We start from the raw sequence: 17782 nt of genomic DNA, 5'->3' as shown, positions 1-17782 counted from the left end.
AAAATTGGTGCAGCCGTTTAAGAGCTATCAGCTCTTTTCTAGTTTTCTTGTAGAAAAGAAGGTCACATAACCGTTAGGTTCATAATATTATGTCAATTGACAAAATAATGTCAAGCTGTCAAGATGGACGTTGCCTTGATACATAATTATTTATTTGAAAATGATGTTTTGGAAAACTCTGATACTTTGGATCGTAGGCGCGGAATAGTCCAAGAAAATCAGTTTAGCCGTTTGAAAGTTATCAGGTCTTTTCGGTCTTTTCTAGTTACTGTAACTTCACTTGTCGGGGGTGTTATAAATTTTTAATTTACACTTGTTCTTCAGCCGTCAAGCTGAGTACATTCTATTTAATACATCAAAAGTCAGTGCCCACAACAAAAACTTTGAAAAATCTGTAGTGATGACGTATTTAATTCTACTTACGAATCCAAAAATAAAGGAGTTTTAATTCGTTACGATATTACTATGGAAACGAAATCTTACAAACATGTTTTTGATTTTGCTTTAAAGAGGATGTTGTTAATTAAAAACAGTTTTTCCAATCCTGCATATAGCATAGCATATCAAAATTAATATTAGGTTACTGGTTACATTTTGCTCTTCTGCTGGTAGGAATTATTGCATGTTTTCTTTACCTACAAAACATTACACAGGCCGCGAGCTTGTTGTGTTCCGAACGCTGGTATCTTTATAGTTTACATTATTATAAATGCAAAAGTGTGTCTGTCTGTCTACTACATCTTCTAAAGTTAGCTTATACCTATCCCGGGGTCGGACATAGGCTACTTTTTATCCCGGAAAAGCAAAGAGTTTGCAATGGGATTTTCAAAAACCTAAATCTACGCGGACGGAGTCGCGGGTGTCATCTAGTACAGACGCAACCAGCACCGATGTTCTGCGAAAGTTACCATCCTGTACGATTGTTACACTGTGGCGAGATGATAGCATCTTGATATAAGTTTCGCACCGGGCTTAATTATTTCCTAACGTGCGACAAGGGCTAGATAACGGACATAATCTTGCGTTGAGTTGCTACTGGCATACCAAATGGGATTTTCCGGCAATCTCTAGTTGCAATTTTCTAGCCGGAAATTACCGCCTTCATGATAGTACGCCTTCATAAGTAGTTAGGTATAGTACGCGACAGGTCGACATGGCAATCGGGGTATAAGGCGGTGGGACGCCCCGCACACTCGCACAGCATCCGCGCTAACCCATTGCGAGATACTCGATCTCAACTTACTTATCTCAAAAAATGATTTTTTAATTTCTCAAAAATTCATAAGCATATTATTGGGAAATACATAATACGTAAGTGTGTTTGTTTCTTCGTTAATCCTTTAATTACGTCGCATCGGAGCAACGGATTGACGTCTTATAAAACACCCCTCTTTTTGGGTCGGGGATTAAAAACATTTAACAGGGCTCTCTCCGTCACTCGTTTCATACAATCGTAGTTCCAATTTCATTTGAATGTTAAGCAACCAAAGTCCATGAAATTTTGCAGACATATTCTAGAAACTAATATCTGTGTCTGTGGTGTTTTAGATTTTTCTAAAAATATGTAGTTTTAAAATTACAGGGGCTCAAAGATTTGTATGAAAATTTTAAGACCGCGTAACTTTGAAACCGAATATTTTAACAGAAATCTGGAAAACCACAGACATAGATATTAGTTTCTAGAATATATGTGCAAAATTTCATGGACTTTGGTTGCTTAGTATTCAAATGAAATTGGAACTACGATTGTATGAAACGAGTGGAAACGAGTGACGGAGAGAGCCCTCTTAATCCCCGACCCAAAAAGAGGGGTGTTTTATAAGTTTGACGTGTGTATCTGTGAATCTGTCTGTGGCATCGTAGCTCCTAAACTAATGAACCGATTTTAGTTAAGTTTTTTTTTTGTTTGAAAGATGGCTTGATCGAGAGTGTTCTTAGCTATATAATCTAAGAAAATCGGTTTAGCCGTTTGAAAGTTATCAGCTCTTTTTACTGTAACCTTCACTTGTCGGGAGTGTTATAAATTTTTAATTTACACTTGTCATTAACGGGTATAGTTAAAGACCTAGCTAGAGAGTGACATGGGCTACTTTTTATCGCGGAAAATCAAAGAGATCCCATGGGATTTCCAAAAACTTAAATCCACGCAGACGAAATCACGAGCGTCAGCTAGTAATTTATAAATGCACTTAGCCGAACCTTAATTTCCATGGCAAATGGGATATTAATCATAATCAGCAAATAAGTCATGGCTATTATCTTTGCCAATTAATTTCCTACTCAGTAGGTACCTAACTGTAACTACCTACCAAAGAGGATTATAACTTGCCTTGGCAGTTGGCATAGAGAGTAACTCTAATAAATTAAGTGGGGTTCATTCGTAGTGAGCTCCATACAAACGTACCTAGTTCGGCTTACATTTGAATACTAACCTATAAAATCAATGAAGGTTTGTAGATATACATTTTAGGAACTATAATGATCTATCTGTAGTTTTAGAGATGTCTATTAAGCTCAAAATATTCAGTTACACGGTCTCAGGAATTTAAATATGTCGCAGCGAAATGATATAAACCGAGACTTGGCCATATACCTCAGGGATATGGCTAACTCCCGGGAGATGTTAAAACAACAACTCCGTTAGACCATTGCACTAAACAAATTTAGTGATATCATAGAATGGTTTTAACATATCCCTGGGGGATATGGCCAACTCCCAGCCACGGTAATATTAGACATAATATTACCGTGTCCCAGCTATGCCATTTCGCTGCGACATATATAAATCTCCGCCTGACCGGCAAAAAGCCCGTGTAATTTTAAAACTAGTTACTTTTATATAAAACTGGCAAACCATAGACATGGCATTCAGTTTCTAGAACATGTCTACAAAATTACATCGAGTTTGATTGGTTAATAACTTAAATGAGACCCAAACTACGTAGGTATGGACCACATGGACTTTGGAGGGAGTAACGGAGAGTTCCTCTGGGTAATAAAGTGTCGAGCTATTAAGCAAGTATTGAGCATAATATAGATGAATGAAATCCTACAAAAAAAACCTCGATATTAATCCAAGTTTCATTTACAAAGATTCTAATTTCTAAAAGCAATTTTAATCCCAAAAGAAAGTTATGAAGACAATTTTCCAATAAAGTTTACGTTAGATCATTTTTAATTTCTAGTTAGTTAACTGTAATCTGCGATCTATAACCGTAACGGCTAATTAATTGATCTGCAGATTCTACTGCAATTCCTTCTACTGATTTGAGAGCTAAACGCGTAAATGTGAATTTCTGAGATGTTTTGAGTTAAATTGTAATTAATTTTTCCTATTTAGTTGCAAGCATCCATAATCAAATAAGTAATTGATTTCTTGCTATCAATACATATAAGTACTTAACTGACTTCACAGGCGGTGCCTAGTTAATATCTATCAATCCTGTATAGCCATAAGTCTTTCTCTCTCGTCTGGCTTTACACTGATTAGCCAATGTCAAGTTTGTAGTTATTTACAAGTTAGGGAAACTATATGTATAAGTATGGACTTCGTCTGTGCCGGCGCTCGCCGACATACACGCGGCGCCTCTTTAGAGCGCTTCCCAGTCAGTTCCACCACCAATAAACACCAGCAGAACACAAAAACCGGCCACTTCACACAAAAAACACTCCAAAAAAGCACCGCACGCGCGCCAGCATACGCCACCGCAGACCAGCCACAGTCTAAAACAGTATTCTTTCTAATATTATATTAGATCATGATAGATAACCGAAAATTGGATATAATCATAGATAACGGCTTATATTTCCTACTCAGTGGACAAAAGTGGAAAATATTATGGTATTTCTATGGATAAATGAGTCTGACTGCGGAAGTACATGATACACAAAGAACAACAAGCTAAAAATCCGCCATAACAGTTAAACCTGTAATGGTACAACGTACAGCATACGATATGTACCGCCCGCCCTCCCGCTACTTGTGATCATATTACTATGGAACCGTGAGGCATCGTAAGGGTCAGCTCCCTAGTTAGCTGAGATTTTTCTAACTTATACGAGTCTTGCTTTTTTGGTTTCATTGCAGAACTAGGATCTGGAATGAGCTTCTGATTTCCATTTTTTCTGCCAACTATAACTAGCATAACTTCAAACAAATCAATTCAATCCACGTTAGACTATATCATAACTTCAAAACAGGTGTGATGCAAACATGCAAGGTGCATATCACATGCTACAGGTTGGTATGTTTTGGTGGATTATAGCGAATTAGCCTTATCCGAGGTAATTATAAGGGGTAAAAGTAGCGAGGTAACCTGTATCGTGGCGACCATGTATGACTTCCTATAATGTTTTACAGAGGACTAAGAGTGTTCCTTATGCGATCAGAATATTTTATACTCCTGTTCCTCCAGTATTTTTTGTATTGGACTGAGCTATGAATATATTGTAAGTAAATTATTATAAGACTAGCTGATGCCCGCGACTTCGTTCGCGTGGATTTAGATTTTTAAAAATCCCGTGGGAACTCTTTGATTTGCCAGGATAAAATAAATCCCATCAGTTTTGGTAGTCAGGTCCACTGCAGCATCAGGATTGAGGAGTTGGAATCCAATTTTTTTATGAAACAATGTCGCAAAGTTCTTCTATCTATTAAAAAAAAAATTACGCAAATCGGTTCAGAAATCTCGGAGATTTCGGTGTACATAGGTAGAAAAACACAACTCCCTTTTTTAAAGTCGGTTAAAAAAGTTGCCTATGTTACGCCCTGGTCAATCCTTAGTCTGTGAAAGTCCCGTCAAAATCGGTTCAGCCGTTCCGAAGATTAGCCTTTTCAAACAGACAGACAGACAGACAGACAGACAGACAGACAAAAATTTTAAAAATGTGTGATTCAGTTAAGGTATCGTTCAAATAACCCTATGAGCTTAATATGAGGTAGTTATTTCGAAATTACAGACAGACACTCCAATTTTATTTATTAGTATAGATATAGATAACCAAGATATAGAAGAAACCAAAAGCTTGATTGGCTAACCAAGATGTTCAAAGGGTCAAAAACTGAATATATTATCATATTCTGCAACATAAATCGTTATTTCCAATTCTTGATTCAAAAGCGACACTTCGGTCAATTTGGTTTGGAATTTAGTTGGTTCGCTTACAAAGAATTCTCAATCGACAAAAATTTCTACCTGTTTGATATTTTCAATTCAATATTTTGTAAGTAGGAGTAACCTGATGTCCGTCAGGTAGGTACCTGCAAACCTGCAGGTACCCGACAGATTTTACTATTTACGGTATTATTAGTTTAGTTAAATTGTACAAAAATTTTGGTTTGGTAAGTAGGACTTGGCTTTTACCACCATTTTACAAAGAAATTAGGTTGAAGCTACTAAGTTAAATTTTGTTGTGATATCAAAGGCAAGGCTCAAGGAGAAGCGAGAAAACGACTTGTCTCAAGTAAATCTAAGTGTTGTTGCGCTTTAAAAACCACTTCTATATCAGTACTCAGTACAAGTAGCAATAAAATTTAGCATCACTGCTGTTTTATTTATTTTGTTTGATCATTTTTTTAATTCGTTGTAAGTATTAGGTATTGCAGATATTTGATTCTCTGCCAAACTTGGCACCTGCGAAGGCTTGTTAATTTTCTATAATTAAGTTATCTACAAAGTGATTGTCGCGTACAATCGCGACTAATATTATAAATGAGTAAGTGTGTTTGTTTGTTGGTATATCCTTCAATACCGTCGTAATGATCGATGTGATTTTTTGCAAGGATAATATAGTTAAAGACCTGGAGAGTGGCATTGGCTACTTTTATCAATGACTTCTATGTAGAAGTCATTGACTTTTATCCTGGAAACCCTAAGAGTTCCCACGGGATATTTGAAAATTGCAATCCCCTAAATCATCAAGTAAAGTATGCATATTTTACATTACAGTAAAAACAATTTGTCAGCAATATTAAACATTTTTGTACGTTCTTATTTCTTTAACACCTATAAAATCAACACCATTGTGAGGCTTGGCAGAAGTTGAATAACAAGGTATAGTGTTTGTTTATCTTTTAAAGCATCTTACTATGGTTGGCATCTTCTAACGCCTATAGAATCGGGCCTTCGCCGGTTCGCCCATCACTTTCATTGCAAGACGTCTAGTTACCTCATCAATTATGATACCATCATTCTCTTTCATTGCTAATTGTGCAAGTACGCCCGATCGTAATGAGATTTATGCGAGTTCTTTTAGCTTGAAGACCAAAGTCTTCGAACGGTACGTGAGGCCAGTGATGATATAATATGGATCTGAGACATGGTCGTTAACTATGGGCCTCATAACAACACTCACTCAGAGACACTCAGCAGTCGATGGAGAGAATTATACTTGGAGTTTCTATACGTGATCCAATCAGAATCTCCATAGAAGAACCAGATTAAACGATGAACCGTGGACGGACGATATTAAACGAATCGCAGGCAGCCGCTGGATCCAGGGGAAGCAAGAGCTTGGCGTGTGGAAGGCCCCACAAGAACCTGTACAGCTGTGGACGTCTGTTGGTTAATAATGATGATGACTTGTCTATTATAACAAGGAAAATGGGCTGTCAGCTGCAATAATTGAAATCACTGCCTGAAAATCAGCTTTGGTTGACCTCAGATGTGCGCTGTAGAAGTCTTAGGTATCTGAGAGGCCCAGAGCTCAACCAGAGCTGAGTGGCCTATCTCAAACTAACTTCGATAAAAAATATGACTGCTGCATTGTTGTAGGTATAGGATGACAATAGATGCCCAATGGGAATCTTCTCTCTAACTGATGAATTGCAGTATTCCCATTCCCTTTCGTAACACAATTTCTGCTAAGCTTTTTACTTACTAAGCCAGTCAGGTTTCTCGGTTTCCAAGCAAGCACCAAGTGACCTTTAGTTGAGGATAAAAGTAGCTTAGGTTTAGAATAATTTTCTAATTAAGAGGAAAGCCAATGCGAATGACATAGACAATTTCACCTTCAAACTAGCAATTTTGACATGTCATGACCCTCTATTGACAATTAATCAAGCAGACATTTCAATCTGCGAAATTTACGCGGACTTTTAATATTTTGACGTAGGAGGGTAAAAGATCCAGTAAATGAACGAATAAGGACTACCCTGACATTGACCTAAAATTAAGATATATGAGAATCGTTCTATATATAATTTTTATATTTTGTGTGTCTGTACACAGTAGGTATACACTCTTAAATTATTTAAATATCAAAAAATCAAATAAAATGCGTGGTATTAATTATTATAACTTATTTTATTTAACAAAAGGATAAATTGCCAGTAAATGAACTGGGAATTTCAGTGAATGAACGAACTCTATCTAGTGCATAAACTCTCGATTCCTATTAATAAATAAATTCTTAAATATATTTTCGGCTTGGAATTCAAAAAAAATTGTCAGATTTTCACAGTTTTTGACTTATTGTATATTTTTATCTACATTTTGCGCGATAAATCAAAAACTATTTTACATAATAATAATAAATAAAACCTGTTTTAGAATGTATAATAGAGCCCTTTCTGTATAATAGAGAAAAACTTAATGCCCATGTTGCACCCAAGTCGCTGGAAGTGCAACATCAGCTGCTGAATGTTTTGAGAGTAGTGAGAACAATATACCGTAACACATGTTATCAGATTTGTTCCTTTGAGCCGAGAAGCCACATGTTCTGATGCTTTTTAGACAATCTAAGATCTCTCATTAAGTGGTCCAAATCATTTTGATTGAATAGTCTAAGTTGAGATGTAAAAGTTACGACATCGTCACTACCTTCTGAAAGTTCTTGAAGTAGATTGGTGGTACTGGGTTGGGGCTGAGGTACAGATTTATCACCAGAAGTCAGAATCGTTCTAATTGTAGACTGCAAGTTACAATAGAGTCGCTTGGAACAATTTTTTTGCTGTTTCTTCTGGTTATATTCACAATGCAGAAATAATAATCATCATGGTGTTTAGATGGTTCGCGCCAAATTATAATACTTTTTTTAGTAAAAGTAGGGTCTATTCTTATTTGCTCATAAACGCAATGAGGAAATACAGCTTCCACATATAAAAATTTGGAGTCCAGGCCTTGCTGTTAGCTGCTAATGGGTTCTCAAAGTAGCCCGAGTATGCTTGTTTTACAAAGTTAGACACACTTGCACGACATTCTTTAATACGTACTCGCCACCAAATGGTACAAAAATGATTGGAATAACTTGCAGATGTTCTTCTTGATGTTAACACCTCGATAAATTTTGGAAATTACTTGTGTGATCTTAATAAAGTGTGAACATACAAAGTGTGAGTATAGTGCAAAATATGGGGGTACCTGTATCTCAAAAACTAGAGCTGCTGTGTAAAAAATTAAAGTAGATCTGAAATCAGCGACGTCAAATTAGTAAGAAACAGTTTCAAAACCTAATAAAACAAAAAAGTTGAATTTTGTATGCCAGTGAAATGATTCGGAATCGGAAGACACTTTATATATCGCGAAATTTGGAAATGTGGTCAAATTTTCGAAATCCATATTTATCAATGAAAAGCGACATAATTTTGTAAGTAGTACTTACTTACTTCAGTTTACTATTTTTGAACAGTTTCGCAGAGGTACCTACAACAATCGACCTCATTCAATCAGCCGCCATATTTATAGTAACAGGCAAATAAATACAATTAAGTATTGGAACTACAATACCTATGCTCCTAAATGTATCTTAAAAAACAAGTCTCATTCAGCGATACAAGTGCAGAAGAGGAAGTAGACAGACGGATTAACATCAGTTCGAACAAGTACTGGGCACAAAAGGAAAGAATGAAAGGAGCTTACCCAGTACATCTTAAAAGATCCGTTACAGATACATGCATCCTGCCATGCCTCACCTATGCCAGCCAAACATGGGTCCAGACAAAGAATATAAAAAGAATAATAGTGACTTGCTAAAGGGCGATGGCAAGGAGCATAACTTAAGGAAAAAATATTCAAAGTGAGAATTGAAGACATAAGAAAAAAGACAAAGCCTACAGACACCTTGAGACATGCCCTAAAACTGAAATGCATATGGTCATATTGTATCGATTTTTACAGATGAAAGAAGGACAGGAAAAATCTCCCCTTGGCCAGGTCCAGCAGGCAAAAGAAAAATAGGTAGACCGAAGACGCGTTGGTCTAATGCTATTGTGCAAATCGCGAGAAAAAATTAGCTTGATAGTACCAAAGACAGAGAGAAATGGGGATACCCAAGAGGGATCCTTATCCAAGAAAGAAGAATACCAGAATAAATATTTAAAAAAAAATCTAAAGAAAAATTAAACCGACTTCAAAAACCACAAACACTAAAAAGTAAAAATAATTTTAGTGGTTGTGGTTTTTGAGGTCGGTTTTATTTTTCTTTTGAAAATTTTTTATTTCACAATTTTTATTGGCCCCACTGTACTATAATATGCCATACCCAGTTAAAGCCCTACTGTTTACTAAGATATTACACTGATCGCGAGCAATTTGCTCTTATCCATTGAGGAGTTCCGTTCTCCATCTCGGAAGATATTCATCAGATCTTCATCAAATTTATATGGGACCACCTGCGAAGTATACCCTATCAAACAAAAAAAAATCCAAATCGGTCCAGGCGTCTTTGAGTAATCAGGGAACATACGTTAAAAAAAAAGATACCGAGGAATTCAGAACCTCTTCCTTTTTTTGAAGTCGGTTAAAAATATTTTTTAAATTTTGGTAACAGTTTCCTTTTTGTGATCCCAGGGAGCTTTAAATATCGATTTTGAACCAAATCGGTCAATTAACAAAGAATTTCAAAATGGCGTCGACTTTTTTAAATTTTGGTAACAGTTTCTTATTTTGTGATGCCAGGGAGCTCTAAATATCGATTTTGAACGAAATCGGTCAATTAACAAAGAATTTCAAAATGGCGTCGACTTTTTTAAATTTTGGTAACAGTTTCCTTTTTTGTGATCCCAGGGAGCTCTAAATATCGATTTTGAACGAAATCGGTCAATTAACAAAGAATTTCAAAATGGCGTCGACTTTTTTAAATTTTGGTAACAGTTTCCTTTTTTGTGATCCCAGGGAGCTCTAAATATCGATTTTGAACGAAATCGGTCAATTAACAAAGAATTTCAAAATGGCGTTGACTTTTTTAAATTTTGGTAACAGTTTCTTATTTTGTGATCCCAGGGAGCTCTAAATATCGATTTTGAACGAAATCGGTCAATTAACAAAGAATTTCAAAATGGCGTCGACTTTTTTAAATTTTGGTAACAGTTTCTTATTTTGTGATCCCAGGGAGCTCTAAATATCGATTTTCAACGAAATCGGTCAATTAACAAAGAATTACAAAATGGCGTCGACTTTTTTTAAATTTTGGTAACAGTTTCTTATTTTGTGATCCCAGGGAGCTCTAAATATCGATTTTGAACGAAATCGGTCAATTAACAAAGAATTACAAAATGGTGCCAACTGTTTTAAGTTTTGGTAACAATTTCCTGTTTTGTGATCCTAGGGATCCTCAGATATTGATTTTGAACAAAATCTATGACAGTTCAAGAAAATAGATTGTAAACACTATTTAAATTATTATCATTAACATTAAATTAAATGAAAACACGACGCGCGACGTGTACGTGTAGCCCCTGAGCTTGAGCACAGGCCGAACCGGTATAAACCGATTTCTCTCCGTACGCGACGTAGCGCCTGTGCTCACGCACACACGCGCCTCAAGCTTGTAGTAGTGTACCTATCGTAGCGCGCTTGTATGAAGCTTTGACTCTGTTCGCTACTCATGTGGTTATACAACGCAATACCAAACTCAGAAACACTCGTACAAACATACAGACAAGTATATACTCACACACACTCACACACACACACATGGACGCACGCACACGCACTTTTGAACGGTTTGAACGGAACACGGTTTTGAAATTGAAATTGAAAAAAGTGTAAGAATTTGTAAGAAAATATTTAAAAAAGGTATATCAGCCGGTTTTTTATTCCAGCTCTTAATACATGTAAAAACGTCCAATCTGTTCATTTACTTGAGCCTTTACCCTAGTACCTAATTATATCGACCGCCCCATATCAAAACAAAGTAAATGTCATTTTTCCGAAAATCGTTTTATGTCATAAGCCTAACTTTCATAGTATGTCCCGTTGTATTGTAAGGACACCCACATTAAAGTAAAATTAAAAGCTAGTAAGTCGCTTTGACCATTTTAAAACATAGTAAGTCTATGAACTCGCTAGGTTTTTTATAGATTAATGCGCCTTACTAAGTTTTTCAAAGGAATTAGATTAAATAAAATAAATATCACCCATTATCTAAATACCATGTCAAAACAGTAAATACTTAATAATGCATTAAAACTTAAAAGTAAGATAGGAAAAGTCAAAAGGAGTTCTGACCTCTACATGTCAACTGTTAAATATGGTTTGCAAGGGAAATACTTTGCATACTTACATAATGTTTTTAGGGTTCCATATCTCAAAAGGAAACACGGGACCCTTATAGGATCACTTTGTTGGCTGTCTTTCTGTCCGTCTGTCCGTCTGTCGTGTCTGTCAAGGAAACCGATAGGGTATTTCCCGTTAACCTAGAATTATGGGCAGGTAGAGAGGTCTCAACTCTCATAGCCCAAGTAAAGGAATAAATCCGAGAACAAATTTCGTGATTCTAGATCAACGGGAAGTACTGTATAGGTTTTCTTGACGGACGGACGGACAAATGGACAGACAACAAAGTGATCCTTTAAGAGCTCCGTTTTTCATTTTGAGGTACGGAACCCTAAAAAAGAAAATGATGCACATGTAATGAATAAATGTGTAGGCCAGTCTTCACACTAAAATATTTAAACCCCTTTAATTTAAAAACTGTCATAGCCTAGTGGTTAGAACGTCCGCCTCCTAATCGAAGGTCGGGGGTTCGATCCTGGAATCACGTTCTACTAACTTTTCAGTTATGTGCGTTTTAAGCAATTTAATATCACTTGCTTTAACGGCGAAGGAAAACATCGTGAGGAAACCTGCATACCTGCAAGTTTTCCATGTTCTCAAAGGTGTGTTCCTAAACTTCTCTTGAATTTAAACCACTTACTAGGTTTTGATCTGAGAAAGAAATTTGACATTAATTGACAAAATTGAGAGACCTAAGCTTGTATAAGAACACAGAAGTGTCATAATTCGTGTTCACTTTGCCTAACGTCTCTCAGAGAGAGATTTAAACTGTTTCTTATAATCATTGGCCATATTTCAAATGCGAAAGTGTGTTTGTTGGTTTAATATTCAATCACGCTGCAACGGAGCAACCAGTCGACGTGGTTTTTTGCATGGATACATTTAAAGACCTTGAGAGTGACATCTCTCTCCGCATCGTATTCTTTATTGCTGAGGGTTGTGACCTCTTTCCATTATTCCTACATCTAATGGTAGGTTTTCTTGGGATGCGGTGAGTTCAAAGAGCCTACGGAACTCGACTAGAAAAACGAGATTTTGACTCTTAGGTTTAACGGTTATGAATTAGTTATTATTATCAGTGATAAAATTGATTAGGGCTGCCAGGTAAAATGACATTTATCTCGGAAAATCAAAGAGTTTCCACGAGATTTTTTCCAAGTTTGCGCTACTAAGTACATATATTATGAAGAGGAAAGGTTTGTTTGTTTGTTATCGATAAACTCTGAAACTACTGAACTACTTGCACTAAAGACATAATCATCAACATCAACCGACAGACGTCCACAGTGAACATAGGTCTTTAATAGGGTCTTCCACATGCTACGGGTTTGCGCCGCCTGAATCTTTGCGCTTGCGCTTGACGACAATCATGCTTTAAAGAAAGCAATGATGAGGTCCAAGTTGGAGCACGCTTACCTAGAAGATGCCTATTCACTCTTGGCTTGCAGGTATCTAAGGTATATATGGCAGGAAACACGGCCGCCGAAATGGCGTTCCAACCTTTAGGCTCTCCCCATTGCCCGCAGCATGAATCTGAGCTTTCTTATGATGGTTATATTATTATGTACATATAATATCTCATAAGAAATCTCTAACACACAATCCAGCTAAGTAGGTCCAATTTCAAAAAAAGCTAGCTAGCCGACAAATCTAACTCAGTTAGGCAGCCTTCGGGAACCTTCGAGATGTCTCTCGTCCAAAATTCCTCAATGCTTGAAGACCAGTCTTTGAATAGTGCATGATGTCAGTGATGAAAAATGGATCCGAAATATAGGTCTTTTTTGTACACAGGAAATGCCTGACGCATACCCCTCCGTCATGTGGGGCTTGCACCAAACTTGCACTACTACGAAATCCATTTCGGAACACGGCACCCGGAACGAGGCGCGCTATCTCCTAAAAAACATAGGTATAATACCTATTTAGAACACTTACTATCTGTCATCATAATCTATGACAACCTCCGAGTATTTACCTGGTAAAACCGTGACTTTAGAATAAATTTTAGTATATAAGCAGGCTTCATTTAGAAATGAAAAAATCCCTATTTTATTTTTCAACGATTATAAACACAACTTTCATTCAAAAATAATAAGCTTAAATTCATTTTAAATAAATATTTTGCGACGAAATGACGCGCACAGTCCTTCCGCCATGACAGTCCAGTGGACACTGAATTCCATAGAGCGCCTGCAAGAAAATAAATAGCACAGGAAGTTTTTTGGTTAGTTTTAGATTATTTAAGAAATGAAAAACATTTAGTATAAAACTAACAGTTCGAATTGATTGCTAAACCTAAACATATCATTTTCTGGAGGTTGGCTTCAAAGTATCAAGATGTTAAAGAAAATTTTTACAGAACAAGTTGCGAACAGCAATGTTTTCAACTTGTTTTTTTTTTTATTGGGATAATGTATACTAAATTAAAAGAGGCCCTTATAATCTTCACAAACTGAAGTTTTTAATTGCATGTATTTAATAGCTGTTAATGCTTTAGAAAAATAAACAATTTACTTCAAAGTACAGCATTTTTGCGATTTGTCAAATAGGTCTTGCCTTAAGGTCAACATTTGCATTATCCCTAATATTAAAATTGCTTCTTAGAAACATCTAGCACCTATCTAGATTGTTTTGTATGTAATAAGATTTGCTTGTCATTTTAAACCCACAGGTCTTCACTTCTTCTTTTCTTAACATTCTTTTTTAATTTATAGACTAGCGCTTGATTGCAATCAGACTTGCTGGCAAGATGGAGGATGATGCGGCCTAAGATGGAGAGCGCTTGAAATGCCTGTTAACTCTTGACTTGAAGGAGAAAACTGATGCCTTTCTGGCATTAGTCTTCTGGTTCCATATCCTAGCGATTGGAATTAGAAACGAGGAGGCATTTCACTTCGTACTTACGTGGCTGTCGAATTTCAACTACATACCTACTACGGGTACAGAGTACATACCTTTGCGAAACCTTATTATATATTAGGATAAGTCTGGAAGTAATTCCCTCTTATCTCTAAGAACACCTTCTGTAGCATCTATTTTATGTTTCTAATAAACAGTAGTCTATCCACCATCTATTAGTTACATCCATTTTGTTTTCTTTACCGTGATTCCAACATCAAGTTAAACTGAACTCCGCGCTAACTAACTCGTAAAACCAGTTTGTTTGGTGAAGCGTTTCATTATGGGGTGTTTATAAACGGGCTCATTTTCAATATCCCCATTGCAACCTGAGAGTGCTTTGTTACTCTATAAATATAGCCACGTTAAGTGGTCGTTTCCGTTGGGGTTCACATCAAGGTTTGAAGTATTTTGGGCAATCAATCATACAACCATTAAAGGTTAGTCATGAAAAGGATTTAGTACTTATTTGATTATTGTAGAAGATCTTTTGAATTCATTCAAAACTTAAATACTTTCTAATTATTGCCTTTCACCATTAACCACACATGCTAATGCATATTTTGCATAAGAAGGTATTTAGAGAAGATTTTCTTCTTCGTTCATGAATGATTCTAGTATTTAATCAAGTTCTGCTTTTATATCATCTTCTAACTGATTTGAAAAGCTATAAATTTTCCTAAAGCAAACTTCTCAGATTGATTCGGTACTTACGGGTTGTTTTGTTATGTTTGACATAGTGTAGACAAAAGCTTTTAAGTTTTTGATGGTCGTACTTAGTTGAAAGTTCTGTTACAACATCTTTAAAAATAATAAAAAGCGTAAACCAGACGCGAGATAGCGTCTTGCCTTGAGTTTTCAAGACCATCGCTCAGGCAGGACAATCTATTAAGGCGATCAGCCTGTGTTGGACTTAAGGTGCTTTCAACAGAATTTATGGGAGAATATCTCTGGATCATTGACCATTGTGTTTGTGTACTTATGTTTCAATTGCGTGCTGACACGTTCCAATAGAAGTTTAGTTTGGAAGAATTGCCCTGAGTTGTAAAAAATCTGCTGTCGTTACTAAAGTTGATGGATGAGACGAGATAACTCAGATATGTGCTAACCTAAAGACGTTAGTAAAAGTCCGCTACCAACTTAAGGTGGAAGTTAAAAAGTTGCAAGTTGGCATGTCTGTGGCTAAAGCTCTGGAGCAATGCTGGAAGAGGAAGTTACCTGGTGGGTTTCGGTCAAAGCTGTGCGAGGGCAGGCGAGCGAGCGTTCATGCTCGCGCGGTCGACGACCTGGCGGCTAACTAACTGTTCAGCAACTGTTCAAAGCACAACACTGTCACTAACTGGCGATCGCGGGACACAACCGTACGCTGCGGGTGTGCGAGGCAGACTGGCTGCGGGTCGGACTTACCGCCGCGTGCGCCCACGGCCTTGACCGCCCCCCGTGCACCCCGCACCCCCTCAGATCCCCTGCACTCCGGCAGAGGGACCGAGGATCCGCGCATCCTCATAAAAAATTCAAAACATTGCCGACCCATGACGCCTCAAGTTTATCTAAATGGTAATCGACCGGCTCCATAGATCACTTTAGGCTGCCTTTCCACTTGATGCGAAGCGAAGGATGTGTGCCCGACTGGGAGGTCTACCGCCGTAGCACATGAGTAGATAGTGGCCTAATTTGACAGCTACTACAGTGCAGTGTGACGATCGCAGTCGTCTCTGATTGACCGTCACTCTCTTGCTATTGGCTAAAATGCTAGCAAATAGCACCCACTCTGTCCCACACATTTTGTTTCACAGAAAATAAGGAAGGTCTGGTGGCAGTGGGATCTTGGACCATTAGATACTTAAGTTACAATTCAAAATAATTTGCGTTTTTATGCATCTTCATCGTACCTACCTACCTACTTCCCGACTCAAGAATCTTCGGGAGTTACCACTCCCGAAGATTCTATGAATAGAGTAGAAGATCCTCAATCGAGGTCCGAATCATTACTCGGGTCTACAACCACTGTTGTAACACGATCAAGAAGACAGCCTTATCTAAAGATAGCCAAATTCCTCAGAGCAGATGTTCCCTTGAAGATAGGTAGTTTTGAGGGAACATCGCATGTAATCGTCTATTTATCATTGTAATCGATTTGACAGATAATTTTTAGACGAATCAAACATTTGACTAGTTAGATCCTATTGATGAACTTGTATCTTTAGGAAAATCGTGGATTTATTATAATAATCTAAGTATATTTTTGATCTGCCATTAAAGATGATTGCATATAAAGTTCAGAGGTGAAAATAGTCATCAATCTTTATAGGTTATAAATAGATACACGTACGGTGTAATTTTTGTTAACTTTTTGCTTTTTATGTAGGCACTTAAATCTTTGTCTTGCGTTGCGCTTGCAATAGGTAACTAGGTATCTCCTAAAAATAAAATTGATGTGGAAGTAAAATAGGTTAGTAGCAGAAACATTAAGTAAGTACATGACCTCATCAACTCTCGCTCATTCGCTGGCACACTAATGTCTCCTCTTAGAATGAGAAGGGGTAGAAATTTACATCAACCACTACCACACCGACCGAGTGTGGATTGGCAGACTCCGCACATCTTTGAGAACATAATGGAAAACTCTCAGGCATACAGGTTCCCTCGCGAGTTTTTCTTCACTCTTATAGCAAACAAAACTTCAAAAAGTTAATGGTGTGTGCCTTGAATTCAACTGCGGGTCTCCTGTATAGAAGGTCAAAGTCCTAGCCACGTCCAGGCTTTTATCACCGCACCGCTGTAATTACCGATTAAAACCATATCCCTAATCAAATTCTAACTCGACGCCCATTGTACGCTAAGTTGCTTGGCTTCTATGCCAGTAGGTTAAAATTCACAGAACAGAGTGAAAAAGCAATGATTTTCACAAGAAACCAGTTAGGTATATCGCGTGCGAGATATGCCTCGAGGGCCGGCGTCCGGTGAGGTGCCAAAATGGCGGATGTGGACAATAATAATCAGAAGTATAAATAGAAAGCTATACTCAATGCGTAGGCCGTCGCTGCCAGCCAACACCATCGATGATTGCTGTGTGATATGGGTAAATACTGTTATCTAAGGTGTATACCTACAGCTAGCCGTAGAGAATACATAATATTACCGTGGTAGAGAGATCCACTAAGGCGGTTAGTGATTTAAGATAACACTAGATGATGCCCGCAGCTTCGCCCGCATGGGTTTAGAGTTTTAAAAATCCCATGGAAACTTTTGATTTTCCAGGACATAAGTAGCCCGTCCTCGGGATGCAAGGTATGTCTGTACCAAACGTAAAAAAACGTACAAACATTTAAAAGGATGATCCTTTGAAAATCCCGTGAGATCACCAGAGTTTAGGAATGCAATTCTTT

At 37.3% G+C, this 17782-nt stretch overlaps 1 protein-coding gene across 1 annotated transcript in view; it reads right to left on the bottom strand.

The window, feature by feature from the left end:
* LOC123871492 overlaps positions 1–15798 on the bottom strand; it is a 72901-nt gene extending 57103 nt beyond the window's left edge. Inside the window, exon 1 of the mRNA XM_045915344.1 lies at positions 15612–15798. The gene's annotated coding sequence lies outside the window, so the exon portion shown is untranslated. The remainder of the gene's footprint in view (positions 1–15611) is intronic.
* Between the last annotated feature and the right edge of the window lie 1984 nt (positions 15799–17782).

This window comes from Maniola jurtina, chromosome 13, assembly GCF_905333055.1.
Source record: "Maniola jurtina chromosome 13, ilManJurt1.1, whole genome shotgun sequence".
Classification (NCBI taxonomy): domain Eukaryota; kingdom Metazoa; phylum Arthropoda; class Insecta; order Lepidoptera; family Nymphalidae; genus Maniola; species Maniola jurtina.
The sequence above is the reverse complement of the archived record's forward strand: the minus strand, read 5'-3'. Positions and strand labels throughout refer to the sequence as shown.